Below are 17,076 nucleotides of genomic sequence, written 5' to 3'. Positions count from 1 at the left end.
TGAATGACATTTCCACTGATGCAGTTTGGAAAACTGCACACGGCCTGGGCTCACACCGCCTCTATCAAGTCTGAATGGAACCAGATTAAACCAAGGTGAAATATGAGCTTTGTGAGCATGACCTGTTTCTTAATGAGTCAGTCTCTTTCTTCATGGGAGGCGGGGTGACGGTGAGGAAATAGAGGTTCTCTCTCCATCACCGTGAGGCCATGGCCCGTGGAGGCTACCGGCATAGCATCTCTACAGGACCAGCCTTTTGTCTCGAAGAGAGCTGTCCATGACCTAGCTAAGCAGAGCAAGGCACACTTTGTCCTGATCCTCATCCATTTCTTCTGTGATCTACTTTATGTGCTAGTACTGACACCCTTTGATTCTCTCTCTATGCCTCTACTCCAAGACAAAAACTCCACCCCAGAACAAACGCAAACTGCCTTCAGTTTCCCGGGACTTGATCCGATGTAAAACAGGAATCCAACACAAGAGACAACCTGAGCCCTATGGTCACAGCTTTGACTGGGAGCGGTGATAGAACAAGGATTCAACCCAACATGTTTGATATCTAATTTTCAGCAAGACACCATTTTCTGCTTCCAGGAACACACAGTGAGTAACCAAGGTCACAGAGAAGGAATCGCCTATGCTTTATCTTAAGCAAAGCAGGGGAAAAAAATCAGGCAGGAAGTAATTGGACTTGATCAAATGAGAAATGAAAGGGGGAAGATAAAAGAAACAAAAGCTCTAATCTAGGACAACAGTGTGATCAAGGGGCATCCAAGCAAATGGAAAAAGAAATGCGCAGCACATTCTTTGTCCCAGAGGTCTTCTACTGAAACCCAGCTGGCAGTTACGGCAGAGACCACGGATTGGCTCCTGGCCCCCTCCTGGGGGCCATTGTACCTGAGTCACCAGCAGGTACGGGAACTCCGGTGGCCTCTGCCTCAGTGCGGTCACACAAGCAATACAGAAACCACTTTTGGCTAGGCTGCAAATGAGCATAATGGAAAGCAAATATTATTAAAAAGACCATCATTTTTAGTGATTAAAATAATCCAGGGCAGGAAAAAAATTTCTCCCATAAGTTTCTAAGTTCTCATTTATCATCGTTTTGCCGCAAGAAGCCAGAGTAATTTTATTTTTCCTGACTTCTATTAAAAAGATCAATACATATGATTCCAAAGAGTCTCTGCTTACGAAAAGATGGAGCGGGCCCGTAATCACATATGAAAGTATTGGCTGTCATTAGCAGGAAGATTGATCTGAAAAGACAGCCAACCCAGCGTGAAAGGACTTAAAAATTTCCATCGGGCTGCCCAGCAACTTTCACCTTCCATAATTAAATCCAGATAACGGATTACTATATCGGAGGCAAGGGTGGCATTGGGGTATTCAGTAGATGCCTGCTTTTAGCAAAGCGATACTGAATTTCTCAGAAAGGGCTTTCATTTGGTGCAAAGTGATTCATGCAGCCCGACAACCCAAAGCCATTGTTCAACATGCACTGAGCTGCAGTGGTGGGCTAAGAATCTGATACCCATGGTATCACATGGCCAACGCACTCTCAGAAGCAGAGCTGAATAGCATTCAGGCAAACGGCCCAGGCTTTGCTTATGAACAGGGTGTCTTTCTGGTTAGCAGGGCCCTTGGTGCTGATCACGTAAAACTCCCAAGAACTGAGTCTGTGGGCGTGCAGAGGGTTTGCTTCACTACCTAGTTCAACTTTCCAGAAACTCACAGTGCAGTCAAAGCACTCACTATGAACCAAGATGGGATTTTTATGGGTCCCTGAAGGCCAGGTAAGCTTGAAAATTCAGACTTGTGGTCTGAAAGCATTCTACACTGAGGGTATGGTTTCGGTGTATCCATGTTCTGCATAAGTATGACGCCAGCACAGCAAAGGACAGCATGCCCATACATGAAAGTGTGTACCATTTTGTACTGAGAACGTCACAGAATAACTATACCAAGCCCCTTGATTTCATAAGTGTCTTGGTTTGTAAGTGAATTATAATAATTTCTTGCACATTTTTGTTTTGGAAATCAGCTGTATAAAATTCTGTGTATCTGCTTCTAGATACAGTATGTGAATAAAAGTTTCGTTCACACACACACAAAAAGAAAACTAATAGACAATATGCAGAAGGGACAGAGACCATGTACTCTCAGCCGGACGCTGGCCTGGACGTCCTAGGACCACAGAGTAGTTTATCACCTGCACACCCCTTTGCTTACTCCACTGTTTACAAAAGTCTGGACATCCCACAACTGCAGTAACAGTTCACGGTTATCAGCCATGGATCGTTCTGTAATGGACTAAAAGCTGGGGCTGGAGAGAGACCGGCACGATGCCCTAGAATAGCACCAAGGCGTGTGAGTGGGCATTGCTCTTGCGTCTGCAGCTACTGCTTACAGTGGACTCCCGTCATGCTGGAGAGGAAGTGTAGGCAGCTTATCCTACCACTCTCCTAGGAGGTCTTACACGGCTGCTTTCCCCAGCGTTCACAGAAACCCCCATGCCATGGCTCCTACCAGGTGCCATCGTGCACACAAAGCAAAACCATGTTCCTCCATGTCTCAGACAAAGCCCAAACTCTTGAGTTTATGAAAATATCAGGAATGAGCCAGGTGTTGATGGCGCACGCCTTGAATCCTAGCGCTCGGGAGGCAGAGGCAGGTGGATCTCTGTGAGTTCGAGACCAGCCTGGTCTACAGAGTGAGTTCCAGGACAGCCTCCAAAGCCACAGAGAAACCCTGTCTCGAAAAACCAAAAAAAAAAAAAAAAAAAAAAGGAGGGAGGGAGTGAAGGAGGGAGAGAGACAGAGAACAGAGAGAGAGAGAGAGAGAGAGAGAGAAGAAAGAAAGAAAGAAGGATGAAAGAAGGAAAGAAAGAAAGAAAGAAAGAAAGAAAGAAAGAAAGAAAGAAAGAAAGAAAGAAAGAAAGAAAGAAAGAAAGAGGAAAAGAAAGGAAATACTAGGAATGTTCATGCTTTTGGAATGCCCTGTAATAACATTATCAGGTAAATTCCTCTGAAGACAGGGGACAGGAATAAGACCCAGGAGTTATTTTTAGCTATTCAAACTTAGTGAATTCCTTCCCATTTTCAGCTGACAGGATTATTTTTTCTTGCAACTAAAAAAAAATCTTCATTTTACTAATGAAGTCGGTATTTTTAGGAGGGGGAGAATTATAATTTTTTCCATGTGTTCTTTGTACAAAACTCTGTGTAAATACATGTGTTCATGCTGGTGATGAGGGCTTGTCTGTCTTTTTTTTTTTTAACCAGTTCTCCTTGTACAAAGATCAAAATGAAGTCATACTAGGACATTGTGACTTTTATAAATGCATGAAAGCTAATAAGGCTGGCATAATCTACAGAAACTGGGTGCCCTGGTTCTAAAGAAGGCTCTACAATAAACAGACAGCCGCTGATGTTTCTACAAACACTTGGTGACAGGAGGATCTGCCACCAGGTAGCCAGCCAAACTCTGTTAGACTGTGTTGAGAGTGTCTTTCTATGGCCAGGAGCTCACCAATTAGGCCAGGCTAGGCAGGAGCCCCGGGATCGGCCTGCTTCTGCCTCCCCATGCTGGAATTAAAAAGTGTTCTACCAAGCCTGATTTTTTTCCACATGGGTTTTGGGTTGTAGGATCAGGTCCTCCTGCTGTGTAGCAAGCCTTTTACTGACTCATCCATCTCCCCAGCCCTTCATTTCCATTTTTAACCGTTCATTCTGCCCATTAATTTAGTAGAAACAGTATTTTTTGTTTAAGCAGCATACAATAGATGGGCACTAACACTGTGCTCAACTCCCCTAGCTAAAACAAACTCAAGAATGATTCGTTTAATAAATGAAATCAATAAAATATTTTTAATTAGTCAGGCTCAATGTTAATTTGTCCTCTAAAGAATGTCGATAGGAATTAATGGCTTATTTGTTTGTTTGTTTGCTTGTTCTGAGAAAAAGACAAGATTTGAGCCACACCCAGCAGGCCCGTCATCAGCTGGCTTTATTCCTTCGAAGCTGTGCCTCCCCAGTTTATGATGCCCAAGCTGCCGCAGCATCACCTGGGAGTCTGTTAAAGCTTCAGGCTCCACTGAGACCGGAGAGTCTGTGTCTTTAGAACCTTTCCCAATGGTGCTGGCTAATCTGTGTCAGCTGAAGTCATCTGAAAGGAGGGAACCACAATAAGGGAAACGCCTCCATAGCATCAGGATGCAGGCAAGGCTGTTGGGCATTTTCTTAGTTCATGGGGATGGGGGAGGGCCCAGTCCATGGTGGGTGGTGCCCTCCCTGAGCTACTGGTCCTCTGTTCTGTAAGAAAACAGGTTGAGCGTGCTGGTAAGCAACCCCCTTCCATGGCCTCTGCATCAGCTCCTGCCTTCAGGTTCCCGCCCTGTCTGAGCTCCTGTCCTGACTGCCTTCAGGGATGGACTCTGAGGAGGAAGCACAAGCCAAGTTAACCCTTTCCTCCCCAAGCAGCTTTTGAGCATGGTGTTCTGCCACAGCAAACAGTCACCTAAATTTACACGTACTCCTACAGCCCACTCGCGTTTGAGGCTCTCCGAGTGAAATGATGGTTGACTCATTCCATGCAGTCACAAACACCACAGCTGAAACCTCAACCGGAAAAGATTCCCCATCGCACACTCCAAATCGCCTGCCAACCACATTATGTTTCACCCCAAGATGTTGCAATGGCTGAAATGAAATTCTGCACGCTAACGATATATCAATATGACGGCTGCTCGGTGTTCCACCATCGAGACACAGAGGACTCTCAGGAGACATTTCAATGGCTCCGGTGTTCCAACAGCTCCCTGTCACCAGAGCACAGGCAGTCACGAGTCAGGTGACAGTCACAGATGCCAAGAGAAGCGCGGATGGGAAGTGTCAGGCCTCGCAGGGCGTGGCGCCACGGGCCTGTAAATCCACATTCAGAGCCCACAGTGGGAAGACCCTGAGCCACAGGCCAACCTGGGCTACATAGTGAATTCCAGGGCAGCCTCGACACATAGAGAGCTGCAGCAAAGGAAGGAAAGAAGAAAGGAAGGAGGGAGGGAGGGAGGGAGGGAGGGGGAGGGGAGGGAGGGGGAGGGAGGAAGGGAAGGAAGGAAGGAAGGAGGGAGGGAGGGAGAGAGGGAAGGAAGGAAGGAAGGAAGGAAGGAAGGAAGGAAGGAAGGAAGGAAGGAAGGAAGATTTTAAAAGTAAAAGAAAAGGACTTGGAGCACACTGAGAACACTGAGAGGCATCTAAGTCTCCGCACTTTGGGATGGATCGACACCACTGTCAAAGACCACGACTCATGAACGCACACTCTCATGCCCTGCCTTTCTGCCATGGATGATGGAGCAAGAGGGCCTTCACAGATGTTTGAAACTCTGGGACCCACGGCCAAAGTAATGCCTGATTGTTGTATTTTAAATAACCTACTCACTCTGAGTTATTGTGGAAGTACAAGAAGTACAAGAAGATGATGAAGATAGAGGTAAAGCTTTGAGATGCTGGAGCTTGCCTGCCTGCCTCCCTCCCCTCCTCCCCTCCTCCCCTCCCTCTCTCCCCTCCTTCCCTTCCTTCAGACACCACAGCTTTCTTTGTCCTCTTCTTGTCTACACTACATAGCGGCAATGCCCACCATGAAGCCTGCATTGTTTTTACACTGATTTACACTACCTATGGAACCCACTCACAGGATGGCTGCTCCCCATGATGCACTCACTAAATCCTGGTCTCCAGAACTTTCTTTCCGGGGTCTTTCCTAGTAGAATCATTCTCTACCGTTTTCCGTCATTGGGAGGCCTGCTGCTAACTACCTGTTCATTTTGTCAGACTCTGCTTGCTTTGGGAGAGGTGCAGCAGTGAACAACAGTGTAGTGTTGTGTTGTGTTATGTCTGGTCATAGTCTGGGACAAACAGGGAAATGGATCTTAAGCCCCAGATAGCAACGCTCATATCCTGTGTTCTTGAGAGAATTTCCTCTAACTCATGTATCACCAAAGCTCACAAGACAACTAGGTGAAACACCAGAGACAGATGCCCAGCTCACATCTGCCTAGACATGAGCCTTCGATACAATTCCACAGTGGGTGTCTACTAGTTCACCCTATGCTCGCCCCTTTAGGGTGGCTGCACTTCCAATAAAATAGAAGTATCCACAGCCACTGCTTCCGGGAACGCAAACTGTGTTCACGTGAGCACAGGCCATGGCGATCTCTTTCCTCCTGGCTCTGAGAAGGCGAGATCTTGAGGCAGCAAAGCCACTCTGATGCCAGTTGCAGTGGGCAATAACCATCGCCACTGTCCCTTCAACTAGACTTGTGACAATGGGTCCTGTGCAGGTGTCAGGAACCCTGTATGAATGGGCCTTCTTCTGATGGTTGGTTTTAAATGACATTTTCCCATAATCTAGAATCGCCTTGAGGAAGAGAGAGAGAGAGTCTCAGTTGAAGAATTATCCAGATCAGGGTTGGCCTATTGGCATGCCTATTTGGGATTGATTATTAATTGGCGCAATCCACTGTGGGTAGCATCATTCCCTAGGCTGGGCTGTGAATGAGTGAAGGAAGCTGCTGAGGAAGCAGGCAGTGTGAGCGTACTCGCTTCCTTCTGCTTGGCTACAAACGTGATATGACCAGCTGTTTACCTTCCCCAAAAGATGGACTGCACCCTGCAATCATGGGCTACAACAAGCTCTTCCTCCTGTATGTTTGATGGGGACGGGTAGTCAGAATACTTGTCACAGAGACAGAAATGTAATCGGTGCAGGCCTTCGGTTGTGCGGCTCATACGTGGAGCAAGATAGCTCAATACATCCCTGGCTACCAGGGAATAGGTAACCCATTGCGATCTCTGTGAGTCGGGCTCCATGATGAGATTGAACCCCACGGTCTTACTTCGGATGCTCTTCTCTGGAGCTGAGAGCATAGATAACCCCACAGACCCTAAACAGGTAGCAAGTGCCGATGTAGACTACCACTCCAGATGAAGCTGTGGTTTCTCCATGGCTGCCACGGTGCTGGGCTCTACTGCTCCATGGAAGAGGATATGGCCCCTGTCTCCACACTGAGTATGGTAGTAGATATACTTCTGTGTTCCATGAAGGCACCCTTCCCCACTCCCCACGCAGCCCTTACTCAGTTCCCACAGTTGCTGTGCCAAGCAAGGGTTTTGTCATCCTGTACAGAGCCCAAAGATCACCCGGGGCGCTGTGGAGCAGCTGGGGTGCTGTGGAGCAGAGGCTAGGCCTTGCTCACAGTGAGTGCTCTGAGACAAGGCCCAGGCTGTATGAAAATCTCCCCAGAGGGCTCTACAGCAGGCGGTAGAGAAACTGCTGCCCAAGATCCCGTGACCCAGAGACAAATGAACTGTTTTTCTTATCCAGACCAATTAAGAATATAATTTGATTGAGATGCTACATTAGCTTCAGAATGCCTCAAAAATATGTGAAAATATTTACATAATAGGATGCTTTTTCCTTCCTCCAGGCCACTAATATACAAACGTTTCTGCAAATAATGTTCACAATTTTCAAATTCTTTGTAGGGAGTTGTTTTACAATGAAATCTAAGTGTATCTGCCAAGTTTTCAAAGAAGATTATTCATTGATTGTACAGTATGTTTTTAAAACTACTTGTTGGTAAACCCCTCTTTAAGGGACCATGAATAATCACTTGAGGGTAAGAAATGCTCTAAACCAAATGCCAATCTGCTGCCAACAATTTACAACAAAAACAAAATCATCTTCAAAACCCAAGCCCCACACAAATGAAAACAGGGACTTTTGTTCTTGGCCACTGAGACATTTCTTTGGTTTTCTTTTAGCACTTGAAAATAACAGCTGTGGGGGGGAATAAATGTATTTATAGACCGTCTAATTTTACCCTTTCGCGCAGAGGTGATTCCAAGGCGACTTTATCAACAGTCACAAGTGAAAGGAAAGAGGGTTTCCATCATTGTAAGTACTATTGGAAACGAGTTACAGGTGAAGCAAGGCCCACAAAGGCATTCCTGGAGAAGATACCAAAGCTTAACCTAACCCCTGAAGGGTGTGAACCTGGGACATGTGCTCCCAAATGTCATCGAGGAGTGCTTAACATTTATTTATGTGCATGGATCTGTGTGTGTGTGCACACGTCGGTATGTGCACGTGTGTGTGCAGATGTTCTCAAGAACCAGAAGAAGGCACCAAAGCCCCTGGAGCTGGAGTTGACAGGCAGTCGTGAGCCACCCAGCTCAGGGGCTGGGACCCAGACTCTGGTCCTCACGACCGAACAACATCTCTGTAGCTTATACAGCGTGGGCCAGTGGCAGCACACTTAATTCAACCAGAACCTCCTAGACTGCAGTGATGTGTCTGCACGGTAGTACCCCGGGTGATCTTTGAGCCATCACTCCAGCCTTGTTTTTATTAATCCAGAAAGATGAAACAATATATAAAACATTCCAGGAAAATGAATGCTAAAGCAACTCAGCTACGAGGCCATCGTGGAAAAACTGAAATGATAATAAATAAATAGTAACTGAATTTCACTTTCCCCTCAGGGAACTCACCATGCAAGCACCTGGTATGGGACACAGGGATCTACATTTAGGGAAACAAGTTGAATAGAATGTAGCCACATCACCAAGGCACTCACCACCCAGGCTACGGAGCACCTTCCAGCTTAAGACACAGCCAGGCACATCACAGGTGTATAGGAGATGACAATTGTGGATGCCTGTGGTGCTCGTTCTGGGGCAGCGGAGACAAGCACTTCACAGAGGAGGAGAGTGTTTCCCAGCAATGCAGATATTGAGTCTAAGGAGTCTGAGTCCCTGCAGCCCTAGACTGGGACAGTCATTGGTTTAATGGGTCCCTCTGTGACCCTCTGCTCATGCTCACCCTACACCTGTCTGCTGTGAGCCCTACACACCCTGCTTCCCTCACCCCACACACACATTTACAAATCTCCAAAGCACACCCTGAGCCTAACACCTCCTGCATGGGGGGTGTCAGCATCGTGGCCCAGACCCCTCTGCATGAATGCACAGGATGGCCAAACCCTGCACAAACAGCCACCAGCATGACCCCTGCCACCCTCTGCCACAGCTACATGGCGGTACACAGAGTAGTAGAAATGGGTTAACTTACAAGAGAGAGCTAGCCAGTAATAAGCCTAAGCCATTGGCCAAGCAATTATGAATATATATTAAGTCTCTCGGTGGTTGTCTTGTAAGCAGCTGCTGGACCTGGTAGGCAGACAGAGAGAAACTGGTCAGATGGGACTGGGATAGACAGAGGAAAGCCTTCCCTTTATAATACTGGGCTTACAGAGAAGTTTCACAACACTGGGGACCCATGATTCTTCCATCCTGTTGCTGTGATCCCCAAGAGGGTATTCCTCTCATCTCTGTGGTCCAAGATAGATCATCGCCTTCTCCCTCTTCAAACCAGAGGAGAGGGAAAGAAGGAAGGAAGGCAAGAAGTCACCCACCTCCAACAAGGAAGGAGACCAAAGGTGCTCTCATTAACCCCGCTGGGGGATACAACTTATTCAGGTCACCCTGGCCACCATTGGGAAGGTCAAGTCACAAACTGAGCTAAAAGGGAGGGTTCTGTGGCAACAGAGGAGATGAGGAGCAGGCATGGGGTTGGCTGAAAGTCTGATGCTCAGGAGAAGTGATGAGAAGCAGAAGCAGAAACAAAGAGGAAGAATAGAAAACCAAACCAAAGCCTGCCAACTTTTCAGAGCCTTCACCCCGGCATTTATGGCCTGCCATGCCCGATTTTCTAAGTGTCTTCAAACAATAATGTCAAATCGCTTTCACTCATATTCCCTAGCCTTGGCCATGGATTTTTGATATTGATTGGAAAACAATCTGCTGCCAATTTTTTCAAATATGGCTGGCATAACGGGCAGCAGGCACAAGCTGGTTCTCCGAGCAATTTGCTTCATGCTAGACGTTGAAGGCCTGAGGATGGATGCTGAACAGCAGAGGTTCCTAATGCGGTAGCCATGGTGCAGGCATGGTGCCAACTGGGACAGTATGGTGGGCTTGTGCTCTGTGAGTGAATTCACCCATTAATAAATGTGCTGACTCGATGCCTGTGAAAACTGTGCCTTGCTGAGAGTTCAGACGTTGGAGAAAGTCAGAACTGACCTCCAGTGCAGGAGGCAGACCTTAGAATAAGTGCCTCCCATTTTCATAAGCCTAGGATGGACTATGTGACATCCATTCCACAGTTGAGACACCAGGTCAGACCTTCCTGCCTCTGGACAATGGCCATCATGTGATTTACAGAGTGAAGGATAGGTACAACACTGTCCTCAGACTGTGTTGTAGAGTGAGAAGGTATTTTCTAAGCATAAAACTACGCAGCCCTCCAGGGGTGATGTCATAAAAAGAGGCATCAGACCGGTAGATTGCTGTCTCCGATGAACCGTAATCTCTAAAAATAGCCTCAGCTGCTCTCAGTTTCTCAGACCCAGAGTGAAACCGGAGAAGTGGCATTCGTGTTCTTGGGAGTCAATATGTAACCTAACTTCTCCAAAACCGGACTTAAATATAATCTGTTCAAGTTACATCCCCCAAGGGCACATCAAGGAGTCTCAGACTCTTAGAGCAGAGTCTAAGTTGATGTGGGGGTTGGTCTTACACACATGGCAACACTCTTCCCTCTTGATGATCCCGGCCGCCTCACTGGCTCTTAAGAGCTCCTGCATGAAGAAGACATGCAGTCAGAAATGACATCAGATACTGTCTTGGGAACAATGATCCGTCCATTTGACAATTTGCTAAATGCTCACTCTCTCTGCTTCTCATTTCTCCCTTCCCGGTTAGTACGTCACACATGTTGTGACAATCAATAAAAGAATGGGAATGCTCCCAGAATAAAACATGCGAAAATGGTAGAAAAAATAAAGATTAAAAAATACCTTTGAATGTTGATTTGATATTCTTCTTGAAACGGCTTTTATGGAAGATGTTAGTTAAAAACCTAAATGTGACTATGGTAGCTACTCACACTGAGTATTGCGGATGGTGGTGCCGTGAACCCACAACCCAGGCTAGCTCAGATCCTACTGAAAATACTGCCACTGATATCCGCAAGGGAGCCCCCGGAAGACTCAGCTTGCGGACAGCCTGTGTCACTTCCACGGGCTTCTAGAGGTTTCCAAGTCTGACTGTGGAGACGTGAAGGCATGAGGATCGCAGATTTGTTGACCGCTGTCTTGTGAGCGCTGTTTTGGACTGCTGTGGGGTTCGCTGTCACCCCCATTGCCCAGTCTGGTTAGGTTTTACCTTCTTAAGAACCATTTCTCTGTGTTTACCAAGACATCAGCCAAGAGCTGTGTCTGCTGCTGTGTCACTAATGCAAGAATGTGACTGAATACTAAGGGGACGCGCCCCTGTGCAAGCTGTCTCCGAGGCGGGTGTGCCACCACATCCGACACATCCACAGAATGCCCACCGCCAGATTACCCCAAGTTAGGAAACCAAGCTGACTTTATGTGCTTCACAGCAAGCTCTGCTGCTTAGTTTTGCGGCACTGAGGGTTGGAAGAGGGCCTGGCTTACGCTAGGCGAGGGCTCTACCGCAAATCTACACCCGCGGTACTACAGCAAATGTCTTAAACGTGTTAGCTCTTTCTCTATGTGACTCCGTGCAGGGAAGAAATGGAGAAGCTATGCAAACAATTTCCAGCTGTCAGCTACAATCTCCACTACGGCCTCAGATGAGGGGTTCAGTGTGCTGTGAAACAGTGTGGGCGAGGCCAGGGGAGGGCTGACAGGAGCGCCCTGCCTTCCTCCCTGCCCCCACACTTCCTGGTCTTCTTAGAACACAATATCTCATTTTCCCAGCTTCTCCAGACAAGCCAGGTGGGTGAGAGATTTGCCCTGGATGGCTTCTAAAACCACTTTACGCCAATTTCAACATTCTAGGAAAATAATTAGAATATCCCAAAATTAGTGAAGGGAAGTCTTCCTTCCAGGATGCCTGTCTGGTCATGCCCTATGGGTTTCCTGTGTTGGGCAAAAATCACCCAGTCTCCTGGGGGCGTGGGGGGGGGCCAGTGACTTACAAAGGTGGAATGTCAGTGAGACACTTCACTGGGATCCATTTCTGTTTCCTTTCTTAGTGGGGCACTGAGGAATCCTAACTGTGAGATCAGGAAACGGGCCCAGGGCCAGCTCGGTGTGTAGCAGCAAGCTGAGGACCCAGCCAGCACACACTTGCACACTCCACGTCTGCATGTGTGTTGGATGACTTTCCAATGAAACTTTGCTCTGCCACACCTCCCTCTCGCTGGAGGTGCTAACAGAGGTCATGTCAAAGACAAGATCCATTTAATGATTTCTGAGTGACTCTCCGGACAGGCACGGGCGATGGGTTTCCCACTAAAGGTCTTGGTGATGGGTTTCCCATTATAGGTTTTCTCTGCTAACTAGCTCGCTCTTGTTATCAAAGGAGAGTAATCTGCTTATTGCCAATTTCAAAGAGATAATATCAAAGTTATCTGATGCCAACTACCTCAGGGTGGAACTTCTAGAATTCTCCAAGATGCTCATAATTTTTTTTCTAAAACTCATCATTACAACCTCACTGTCGTTTCCCAAAGTAAACAGTCGTCTGTCAGTCTGTCAGCCAGTCTGCCAGTCTGTCGGTACCCACAAAGCTCAATGGAAAGAGCAGCGTACATCTGTGCATCAGCTGAATACATCTGCGTCATCTGGGAGTAGGAAACAGCCCATCTGGGAACATCCGGGCACTGCCTCCGGGACGCTGGAAGATGGAAGCCCCCACTCAGTCCAGCTCCAGCATGGGATTGGCACTCTCCAGCTCTCTATGCAGAAATACCACTAGGCAGCTGCCATGTCATAAACACTGCTCTGCGTCCAGGAATGGGACCAAGGGACACACAATTTGTAAGCCAAGTGCCGGTCCTCATGGAACCCAGCTTTTGAAGCAGCCTGCTTGTGGGTAATAATAAGTAAATGGGAACCTGAGCCATGGACCTCGTAGTCCCTACTTTTCAAACTTCCTAAGTATTTACTGCTTCTCCCTGACCTAATTGCTGTCATATTTCATCCCTTCCGGGCAAATGGATACAGCAATCTGACTTCTGACGACTGAGAGACCTTCTTGGCTGTGCGGAGACATCGCCGGCCAAGGAAGGCCGGCTGTGGGAAGCAGCAGGGCCAAGTGGTAGCTTAAATCAAGTCTTCCAGCCTGTTGCAGAGGTGTGTATCACGGACGATGATGACAGGGAGGCAAAAATGTTCCCTTGAACATAGAGTGCTTTGTTCCTAACCCTTCAGGAAGTGAGGGGAGCGGCCCAGGGCTAGACCTGTTTTGTAGGTTAAAGCAAAAAAAGAAAAAACACCACCACAGGAACTCACAGTTGATCCCCGGAAAAGAGAGCCCTCAGGAGGGCTCAGACTCCCAGTAGCTAGACAGAGACCAGACACCGTCTCCAGGAAAACCACAGTACAGAGAGTGCATTGTGCTGCCCGCAGCAATCCTCGGGACAGATAACTTTATCCCAAATTAAACAGAAACCATTTGGGAATGTGAGTTTGGGCACAACATGAAACAGGTGTCTCGTGTTTCTACAAAGTGTCCACAATCGTCTTACGGTTGGCTCACTCACCTGAGCGCAGGCCTCTCCTGAGTGAGAGGCGAACACTAGCAGTTGTTACTCCCCACCAATCTCAGACCAGAGCACTCCGGAACAGTCCATGAGTTCATGGATGGCTTTGATCACTTTTAAAAATTCTGAATGCAGTAAGTGAATTTTAGTAACGTACTAAGGGCTATTGCTTTAGCATGTGAGAAGCTCTTACCCAAACTCTAGCTACAAAACTAAAATTAATCCTGGATGATTTTCAAACTGAAATACAGGAGAGAAAAATGAAAGCTAACACACAGACAGCATCTTCATCATCCTAGATGAGGCAGACTTTTTTTTTTTTAATGACAGAAGCCCCCTGTGCTCCTGTTACCGGAACAAATATCTGAGACAGATCAACTTAACGAGAATAAAGGTTTCTCTTAGCTCGTAGCTTCGGAAGTCTCAATCCGCAGCCATCTGGCCCTATCACTTCAGGCCTGTAGTAAGTGACGTCAGAGGAAGCCGCCTGTCTCGTAGTTGCCAGAGAGCAAAGAGAAGAGGGGTCAACAGGAACCCGACAGCAGCTTTAAGAGCTCATGTCCACAGCTGGGCGTTGGTGGCGCACGCCTTTAATCCCAGCACTCGGGAGGCAGAGGCAGGCGGATCTCTGTGAGTTCAAGGCCAGCCTGGTCTACAGAGCGAGTTCCAGGACAGCCTCCAAAACAATACAGAGAAACCCTGTCTCGAAAAAAAAAAAAAAAAAAAGAGAGCACGTGTCCAAAGACCTAACTTCCTCCCATCAGGCCCAACTCACAAAGACTGTCACTGTCAGATAGGCCCAGCAGTCACTAAGATTTCAATATATGAGCCTTCAGGAGATTTTCACAGTCCTGAGCACAGTAACCTCTGGCCCTAGAATTAAATAATAATAATAATAAAACATTCTATCAAAATTAAGTATTAAAATAATAAAAATATAACCCAAAGTACACAAAAAGAGGTTTGTAACACACAACCTCAACAAATGACTGATACCCATAACATATAAAGAGTTCACAGAATCAATAATAAGGCAACTTAACAGGAAAAAAAATGGGGAAAAGAGCTCAATTTTACTAGAAAAATATGACCAGGAAAGGCATGAGTTCCTTCATGGGAAAGAAGGAAGGAAGGAGGGAGGGAGGGAGGGAGGATACACAGCAGAGGGCTATAAACCGGTAAAAACACCTTGTAGTCCTTATTAATCAGAAAGCCTCGATGTGGACAGCAGATAGGAAATGTTCACGGTGTGAACCCCGGATCCCACCTTTGACATGCCCAATCAGTGTCAGGTGAGTTCTGGCTGTCTGTCTTGTCACAAGTCCCTCAGGTCATTCTGACTCTTGACACCTTTAGATCCACGGGGCTGAAGCTAGGAGTTCACATATCTCACACCCAGGAACTGAATTCCAAAGTGTATCTAGCAAAAGCAGAGCAGTGAACAAGAATTCCCACAGCTGCACCCTCAGAATAAACCAACAGCAGAAGCCGCCAGAATACAAGCATCTGAGCACCGCGTGAGTGCATGGTATGGTCACTGGGTAAAAGCATGGACAGCAACGGAGACAGGGAGGCTGCCTGCCGTGCAACAGGGAGAGAGACCAAGAACCTCGCACACACAACCTCAAACAGATGATGCTAAACACAGGTAAACCCCTGTGTGACTCCATCTGTATACAAAAGTACAAAAGCAGAATTGGAGCCAGCTGCTCTGTGTCAAGGATTAGTTGTGTCGGGAGAGGCCAATGGGCACACAGGAAAGAATGGGGTGGGGGGAGTTGGGGGCCCCAGATGTGGCCACAGTTTCTCTCTTGAGCAGTACACTTGAGATACAGGCCCTTTTCTGTACACTTCAATAGAAGGAGAGGGACCTGGAGAGATGTCTCAGTGATTAAGAACAATAGCAGAGGACCCTGGTTCAGTTCCCAGCACTCACAACCATCTGTTACTCCAGTTCTAGGAGGTCCCAGTGCCCTCTTCTGGCCTCTGTGGGCGCCCTGCACACCACGGTGCACAGACACTCATGCAGGCAAAAAACGCCATACACATAATATAAACAAATCTTTTTAAATATAGACAAATAAATCTTTTTTAAAATGCTCCTAATTTGATTAAAATAGTTCTTCTTTAATTTCATGGTGCCTGGTGACTCCTTTAAGTAAATTGTTAGCATTAGAAAACTTGAAAGCTTAGGAAATACAGGACGCTGGTAACCACCCTGGAGGATGTACACCAACACAACGACATGGAAACGCTTAATGGGTCAGGTCCCAGTGGACACGCCCCTGGAAGTCTGCATAGAGAAACTAGAAATGGCCCCCAGGTCTAGCTGGGAAACCCAGCTGTGGGTGTGGGTCCTCGGGAAAGCTGTTCCTGTCATCAAAAGCAAGCTAGGAGTTTGCGTAGCTCCACGTTCCACAGGAAGCATGTGTGGTTACCATGGAATTAACCTACACATCAGTAGGGTAAAGGGCAGCCTAGAGCCGAGGGACGGGGCATGGTGAGGTGCACCGACCGACCGGCTGATGGTCGTTCCGGCTGAAGTTTGCTAACACGTTTGGTCAGCAGGGCCCATGGTGGCTTTTTAAAGGGTCACCCTCTCAGCCCGTGGTCAGCAGAGCCTCCCCCCTTCTGTGTCAGTCAGTGTGTGCCTTTCCAGAAACCACCCCGGCCTTGGCCACGTATGTGACTTCCGCAACTCTGTGTGAGCTACGCGTCTACATCGTTTTTCCTCTTTCCCGTTGTTTCCTTTTTCAAAATATTTGGGCTGCTAAGATGACTCAGTGGGTAAAGGTGCTCTCCCGCAAGCTTGACAGCCTGAGTCCTGTCCTCCCGAGATGTAACTGGTAGAATGAGAAAACTAACTCCTGCAAGACATCTTCACCACCCCGCCCCCCACACACACCAAGAATTAATATTATTTTCAATTCAAAAGTTTTGGCTCGCTCTTAAGGAACCAACGTATAACTGTCCCCCTCCCCCCAACCTAGAATCTCCTCTTCACGCTGTCAATTGAATAGAAAATAAAATGAGCTTAAGATGTATCTGTCAGTTAACCAATTTGGAAGGGTCTGGTGCTGCTCCCAGAGTGCCAGGGTTCAGCCAGAGGACAACTGGAGACCTTGTGTCACAGGTCACTCAAAGGCTTTCCAAGTTCACTGTCTACCTCAGCACCTAACCTGTCAGTTCTGAAATGCCAGCAAGTCCTGGCACCCTCCCAACGGCACTTCATAGAGTATGCCTCACGCAGACCAGGAGGGACAGATGAGCAACAATTTGAACTAACACGCCTTCTTAAGTCAATAGTCCTGAGCTCCAACACGAGAAAGAGAGAGAGAGAGAGAGGCTGCCTGTGTTGTAGCAGCTTCTCCCTCATCAACCTACTTAACCAGAAATTCATTTCTGAAGCTGCCTCAGAAGTAAGGTGCACTGGATTCAACTCACTAT

At 47.4% G+C, this 17,076-nt stretch overlaps 1 long non-coding RNA gene across 1 annotated transcript in view; it reads right to left on the bottom strand.

The window, feature by feature from the left end:
- Positions 1-17,076, bottom strand: part of LOC110341596 — a 166,400-nt gene that overhangs the window by 55,603 nt on the left and 93,721 nt on the right. The window lies entirely within an intron of this gene.

The sequence above is a fragment of the Mesocricetus auratus genome, unplaced genomic scaffold (genome assembly GCF_017639785.1).
Source record: "Mesocricetus auratus isolate SY011 unplaced genomic scaffold, BCM_Maur_2.0 Super-Scaffold_100008, whole genome shotgun sequence".
NCBI classification, from domain to species: domain Eukaryota; kingdom Metazoa; phylum Chordata; class Mammalia; order Rodentia; family Cricetidae; genus Mesocricetus; species Mesocricetus auratus.
This window is presented reverse-complemented; position numbering and strand designations above follow the sequence as displayed.